The 8,091-nt window shown below is 40.7% G+C and overlaps 1 non-coding gene across 1 annotated transcript; it reads left to right on the forward strand.

Moving 5' to 3' along the window:
- The first annotated feature begins 2,225 nt into the window (after nucleotides 1-2,225).
- On the forward strand, nucleotides 2,226-2,298 carry Trnat-ggu (transfer RNA threonine (anticodon GGU)). The gene has a single exon. It is a non-coding gene; the product is annotated as a tRNA-Thr (tRNA).
- Nucleotides 2,299-8,091: the final 5,793 nt, after the last annotated feature.

Consider the following 8,091-nt stretch of genomic DNA (forward strand, 5'->3'; position numbering starts at 1 on the left):
AAATTTAAGATATCAAGGCAGAAGACACACACGCGCGCTCACGCACGCATGCACAGTGAGAAACGACAGCAAAAATTATATCCACAAGAAAAGTTGACGTCGCCTCTTCATAGGGTCTTATTCATAATCTAGCTTCAGGTACCCAAACTTAATCACTGGACGATGTATCCAAAACAATTTGAAGCTTTATATTCATGTTAAGGCTACGTTGTTTTGTTTTTCCTTGATATTTAGTGATTTCATTGAAATCATTCATGAATCAACCCATTCTGGGACCGTGTAACATGAACAAAAACAGTACAACTGCAATTCAAAAACACAAACAATTCCATTTTCAATTTTATAGTGCGAATGATCATACATAGTATCAGCATATATATTCACACACACACACACACACGCACGTGTGCGCGCGCGCGCAATATCAGAGAATCACAAAAGCACAACGGCTAACCAGAGCATGTGTTGACTTGCTTCCAACGTTTGACAGGTTTGCATTCTAATTAAAACAAGCAAACTAACATAATTATGATCTGTTCGTTCTGTGTGTGTGTGTGTGTGTGTGTGTGTATGTGCGCCTTTGTGTGTTTGTGTTCTGACCTACAATCATACTATTGCGATGCCCTTGAATTAAACGCTTGCAGTGTTTCACTTTATAACATAATACACTATCTCTGTCGCACTGTTTCCTAGAAAACGACAGTGGCCAGATGAAATGATTGAACTTACCATGGATACTTCTGATGGTCCAGAAAAATACTACTTCAAAGATTGGGAACTGTTGAAAGGACGAAATAGAAAAGCATGATAGAAAATGTGATTGCTGAATAGAGCTCTATCTAAAAAGTAATTGGTCATGATGTATTTTGTTCTCTGCGTATATATCAAAAACAGGGGGTTAAAAGCTGCCAGCGTTCTGAAGCAGAAGTCCCAATATTGCAGCTGTACACTCAACAATTATTTCGTTGAATATGTGATCTAATTCTGTTTATTCCAATATTACGGGGATTGCCTTACTTCTGTATAAATGGGATCTTGGTTATCTTACTTTATACTACGTTATAATGAAGTTCTGAGATGCGTTTAGCAAAACAAAACAAGAAACGGAACTTGTTCATTATTAGATGAATGTACACTGCATATAAACCGTAACATAATGCAATTTAATTTTTATTTGCACTGTCGTACGTCATCATAATGATACGTAGCTGCACAAATTGTCGTCAGCCATGCACTTATGCACTATGTCATTGACAGTAGCACATTGGTCATTCACCGCCAGTGGCAAGAGAAATATCAATGAAAAAATAAAATTATTATTGCTATTACTGTATTTCGCCTCGTATTCATGATTATCTTCTTTTTTTCCTCAAATGAAGAGCCAACGGGGAAAAAAGCAAATGCAATGGAACTCTAAATAGAAACAGGGAGTGAGAAATGAACACAAGCAACTGGACTGCATGATCCAAAGGTATGACATGGTACGTATTTGTTACGGCAGAAATTGTCGCCCCGTCACAAATTGGGCGACAATTTGTGCCGGAGTTGGCGGCACAAATTGTCGCCCCTGCATTTGTTGTGCTGGCAAAATGAAACGTAGCTGCACAAATTGTCGTCAGCCATGCACTATTAATTGTGTGTTTGGGGTGGTTGCTGCGGTGTTATGCTTGGGTGGGGTGGGTATGACTGGTAAGTTATGCGTATGTGTGTGTGTGTGCGGGGGGGGGGGTGGCTGCATGATATGTGCTGTGTATGATTACTCCGGATGTAGGTGCGTATTATGTGACTTGTGTATGCGTTTGTGCATAGCTGTGTGTGTGTGTGTGTGTGTGTGTGTGTGTGTGTGTGTTTGGAGTATAATAATACAATATTATGTGGAAACTGCATGTGTGGTGGTTGTATGGTGGTAGTGTTTGGAAAATGTCTTCAACGTGTTTGAGCACGTGTTTATAGAGTTCACAGCGGCGTTGATTTCAAAATAGTATGGATGTGTCAGTTTCAACGGTAAGGCGGGTCAGGAGAGAGAGACCGACAGAAAAGGCATACGAGGGAGGTACCCTACCTAATACCCCCGTCACACTAATTCGGAATCGGCACAAATCAAGCAGAACCAGACGGAATTAAGGATTTTCAAAATTCGTGCCACATCCGTCGAGATGTTTTATGTACGCCCATGATTTTTTGTCATGGCTACTACTAAAACACTGATCAATTCAGTGCTTCAGTGCTCGGTGGTCTAGTGGAGATGACGCCTGTCCGGTGATCAGGAGGTCGTAGGTTCGAATCCTGCTCGAGTATGTACGCCCATGATTTTTTTTTTTTTTTTTTTTTTATCATGGCTACTACTAAAACACTGATCAATTCAGTGCTTATTTACGTCGATGAAGGGCAATTTGTCAATCAGTTGCAATGAAAACATCTCGACGGAAGAATTTCATGAATTTGAATAACATTGGAATTCTGCCACTTACTTTGGCTGTCATCTTGGTCGTCTAAAAACCCTAAAGAATGGATGAATTTCAACAACCAAGTTTCGAGGGTGCTGAATGTTATAGGGTCTAAAATTTTCCAATTTTTGACAGTTAATTTGGCGATCATCTTGGACATCTCAAAAACCCTTAAAAAGAATACGAAAGTTGCATCAACCAGGTTAGGACTCAGCACCCTCGAAATAGAGTAAAACCGCCAATTGTTTTCAATTTTACATCATTTAGAAGGTAACAGAGGGCTTACATGGAAAATTTCGTTTTTAACGGCCATTTAGGGGCCATTCTGGCGGCCATCTTTATAATCTCAAAACCCTCAAGGAAGCAAGAGCTGTATCCTGGAGCTTCAAATTCAGCAAACTCAAAATAGTGTAAAACCACCAACTGTTTTATATTTTACACCATTTAGAAGGAAATAGGGGTCTACATATGAATTTCCGTTTTTGGCGGTCATTTTTGGCGACCATCTTTGATCATCTCAAAACCATTAAGGATGCAAGAGTTGTATCCTGAGCTTCGGATTCAGCACACTCAAAATAAGATAAAAACCACCAATGGCTTTCAATATATGGGAACTTCCGTTTTGGGTGGCCATTCTGGTGGCCATATTGAATATCTCAAAATCTTCAACAATGCAGGAGTTGGTATTCTCATTCAGCACCCTCGAAATAGGGCAAAACCATCAATTGTTTTCAATTTCTCACCATTTAGAAGGAAATACGAGGGAATTTTCGGTTTTGGCGGCCATTTTGGCGGCCATATTGAATATTTCAAAATCCTCAAGGAAGCAAGAGTTGCATCATCCAGATTCGGATTCAGCACCCTCGAAATAGGGTAAAACCATCAATTGTTTTCCATATCTCACCATTTAGAACGAAATACGTGGGAAATTCCGGTTTTGATTGGCGGCCATTTTGGCGGCCATCTTGAATATCTCGAAAACTTCATGGATGCAAGAGTTGCATCATCCAGATTCGGATTCAGCACCCTCGAAATAGGGCAAAACCATCAATTGTTTTCAATTTCTCACCATTTAGAAGGAAATACATGGGAATTTCCGGTTTTAATTGGCGCGGCCATTTTGCGGCCATCTTGAATATCTCAAAAACTTCATAAATGCATGAGTTGCATCATCCATATTCGGATTCAGCACCTTCCAAATAGGATAGAATTATCAGTTGTTTTCAATTTCACACCATTTAGAAGGAAATACGTGGGAATTTTCGGTTTTGGCGGCCATTTTGGCGGCCATCTTGAATATCTCAAAACCCTCAAGGATGCAAGAGTTGCATCATCCAGATTCGGATTCAACACCCCCGAAATAGGGTAAAACCATTAAAAAAAAACACAAAAAAACACAAAAAAAAAAACATTGGGTGGACGGTAAAACAAGGTTCAGCCTCTGGCACCCAGACTAAATGCACTTCGAACCCTTCTCGAATCATTCTTGCACATTCCTAATGAATTAGCTCTCGAATGCTGCTCGTATGTACTTGGAAAGCTGTAGGAATATTTAGAATGCAGTTAGAATGCGGTCAGAATTGTTAGAAAGCACTTCAAATGCCGCACGAGCGCGGTTGGATTGCTGTCAAAAGTCTGATGGTCGGAAAGCGCCTCAGTATGCAGAATGCAGTACAAACTCATTTCGAATTGTTGTATTTCAGATTACAAAACATGGAATTCTTGTTATTTTTTGCTTATTAAATCTTACAATCTAATGAAGATATAGTGACGGCCTTATAGATAACGATTTAAACCAACAAATTGGGGACTTGAAAAAAAAAATACTCTAAATTAGTACGAGCGAGTGAGCCGAAATTTGTATATTTCCGCGTCATCATTACGTTTTGTTCTTATCTTGTTTGTTTGTTTTTTGCGCCCCCCCCCCCATGTTCGAAACCATTGGCGCCCTCTTTTTATCCAATCGGCGATCGCTTCAGAACCAAACAAACTGCAGCCGCTGCTCCGTGTAACATTTTGCCTGCTAAATATAAAATGACATGTGTGAACACAATAGACATTGTCATTTTGTCCGCGTGATCATCACGTTTTGTTCTTATCTCTCTCTTTTTTTTTTGGGGGGGGGGGATTTTTTTTTGTATTTCAGCTTACAAAACATGGAATTCTTGTCATTTTTTGCTTATCAAATCTTACAATTCTTATCAAAATATAATGACGGCTTTATAGATAACCTTGCGATTTATACCAATAAACTGAGGACCAGAAAAAACACTCTAGATTGGTACGCGCGAGTGAGCGGAAATTTGTATATTTCCGCGTCATCATTACATTTTGTTCTCATCTTGCTTGATTTTTTTTTTTTTTTTTTTTGCGCCCCCCGTATGTTCGAAACCGTTGTAATTAGGCCATGGGGTGAGCCGGTTTTTTCACTTGTTTCGTTCCGACAACTGCGGCACTAAAATTTCTCCACAGCCACGTGTAAACAAATAACCAAAGAGGCTACAGGAAAAAGTTCGACACAAACCTTCCTGTAGTATTTTGGTAATTTAGGGGGAAACAGTGAACTTTTTTGTCACTGAGGAGCTGAATATGTACACTTTGCCGTGTACGATATTCATTCGCGAACGATCATGTGATGTATGTTATCCAATCCGAATCGAGAATTATTGTTTCCGAGTCAAAATGGCCGCCCCCTGTGAGCCTGTCGACGCGTCTACGTCGTCTGCTCTGCCGAAATTTTTAAGATGCGTTATTATGCATGTAACATCGATGAAGTTTGAAAATTTCGCGGCTATGACAAACCTAAGATAGACGAAACCTATTTTGTGTGCCAAAGAGTGGAGCAAACTGAGTGGAGGAGACCGTGAAATCGCAGACCAGAACGAAGTGATTCAGCTGCTCAGGGGGACAGACTGCAACCTACATAGGATAATTTACAGGTTAGTTTACGTGCGTACAGTCGTAGCAGTCGACACTGGTCACTGCAGTGCAGTCTCTCTCATATGCGTAATGTTAATTACCATGGTGATGTCTTAGATATCTTGAATTTCACCTTGGCATGGCATAGCGCCGTTATAATGTAGCCTAGATGTAATTTTACATGTTGTTCTATGTGCAGCCAAGGTTAGGTTGATGTAGCTATCAGTGATATTGTTTTGTAAAAATCTTGACACACAGGACTGGAGCTGGATTGAGAAAGGTCTACACTAAACTGCATGCAAATTTATATTTTCATATAAGACCCGGTACCATTATGTTGTGCCAAATTATAAAGCAGTGGGTGGTGGTGATAGTGAAAGGCCAAGGATTACTAGTATTAATGATGATAAGGCAGTTGTATTCATAATTATGATAACTGATATTGTGATCAGGTGCTGAAAGCTGAAGATGTAATTTAAAATCAGTAATTGCACTGCAACTACAAGTTGAAGTAGTTGATGATGACAATGATCATGAGTTGTCAATGATTAATTTGCTATGGTTAATCTAATACCTGGCATAGTACTAGGGCCTATTGGTAATTACAAGATTCAAATATTGGCAGTCAATAGTCTACCGTACATTTATTGAGTGTAATGTTCAACCCCTTCCCCTAGCAGTAGATTGGGGTGGTAGACTGGTCCTCCAAATTGCGCAATTGATTGCACCATCAGTTGTATTACGTAACAGGGGCTATATTAGGTAAATGATGACATCATCTCTTGCGTAACGGATGACCTCATCGATTGCACCATATAGGGTGACATCATGGCCGCGTTTATATCATGATTCATCGATTGCAACGCATGGCGCAAGAAAATATTAATGATAGATATCCGCACATGTCGCAATATGTCGTGACATAGTATGTGATCATATAATGATCAATTACGTAGGTGTTTTGGGGGATGAGATAATCGATTGCAACGTGGCTGGAATGTCGCTGCATCACCACATGGCGCAACATAGCGTGACGGGCGTGGGCATACATAGTGACAACATGAGGACCTATAATTCGGGGTGATAGGGTGTTAGCTCGCAGCAGCGCCGTTTGATGATATGATGAGGATATCGCAGCATCCCTATAGCCGGTGCATTGAAGAGAGTGAGCGATGTAAGTGAGAGCATGGACCTACAACACATGGACATTCATCGCTCGTTAATTAATTCGTGCACCTGTTTCTGTCAAAAGCGTCACAAACACATTTTGAACATGCTTTCCTGCTTTGATCCAGCGTTGTCCGCCGACAGCCAGCCTGGATAAAAACACGACGACGCTTTGAGAAATCTAAAAACTACATGCGCAGAAGCTAATAACTTTCTTAAATCACGAAAAATGCATGTGCAGTTGTAGTGTATATTGCGAAATCATCGCTAAAGCAATTTCATTTGCGAAATGCAAGTACTTTACAAGAAAAAGCAACTAATCAAGCAGATTGACTGTGATTTGTAATCTATTCTTTTTTTCGCCATTTGTCGCACATTGTTTCAGAGTAAACATGGGCAGTGCTGTAGACGACATGCTTGTCTTGCCATTCAGGGATGTTACATGCATGGCCGCAAGTGGCCGCTTCAGAAATTACCAATTTTGTGACGCAAAATTTGTCCTTGTTTCAGGTTTGCTGCTCCCCATCATTGGTGTTTATTCAAAGGCAGTTGAGTCTGAAAAGGCACCTCAGCCAAATATGACTGAAATGAGGGAAACCGGTTCTTTTGTAACGAGGTCAGCTGTGCCTGCTACGGAACTGGGACAGTCGCGTGTCGTCTATGTCAAGAGGTCAATCGTTGCACCGTCTGAACTTAGACCGTGAGTCATCGGGAGTAACTGAGGTCATGGTGGGAAAATACCGGTTTGTTTACTTCTGTGAACATTGAAGTCGCGTTGCGTACAGGTGGCGCAATGGCGAGTATTGCGAAGCGCTTAGAAATATATTTTTATTGTTTTTAATGCAAGTATAAGCGGTTATCAAAAGGGAGTATAACGGTCAATACCATTGAGGTCCAATCGTCGGTCAATCGCTGCAGCGGACGCGTGTATTAGGATCTAACCTATAATAGAATAGCGAGTACAAGTAAGATGATCGATGGAGTGTGTAAGATGACGATGGTATCAATAAAATAGGCCCTAGATAGATGTGTGAGTATAGTTGATCGTGAGCACGAACATTTACGGCAGTGCTACAACGACTACCGGGGAATTTCTGTCGGTGTAATTCCTGTTGGAATTTTATATAATTTCATACATACCATGAGAGCATATCGACCCATTATTCGTTTTTTGTTGTTGTATGTGTAGTGGCTCTTAAAAGAGCCTTTGGCTTGCCAAAGCCCGAGAGATTTAGGCGTTGAGTTTCCGACGGTTCTCGTCGCGAAGGTAGTCCACTAGGTCCAGGGAGAAGAGTATGAGACCACCCTGCCTAGGAAACAAGAAAGTCTTGCTTGTCGCGCACAGGACACGGCAGACTATGCCGAGGCACATCGTGAGATGAACGATTCCAAGACATATCGTAGAATAAACATAATGCAACATAATGCCATCATTTGATTTGATCGTGGATAGTGTCGTGGCTCGCAGAAACGCCCTTACATACTGCCTGATGGAGAAAGTGAATTGAAGAGAGTGAGCAATAAGTGAACGAGAGAGGGGCATTTTTTATTTTCAATT

The sequence above is a fragment of the Diadema setosum genome, chromosome 12 (genome assembly GCF_964275005.1).
Source record: "Diadema setosum chromosome 12, eeDiaSeto1, whole genome shotgun sequence".
NCBI classification, from domain to species: Eukaryota; Metazoa; Echinodermata; class Echinoidea; order Diadematoida; family Diadematidae; genus Diadema; species Diadema setosum.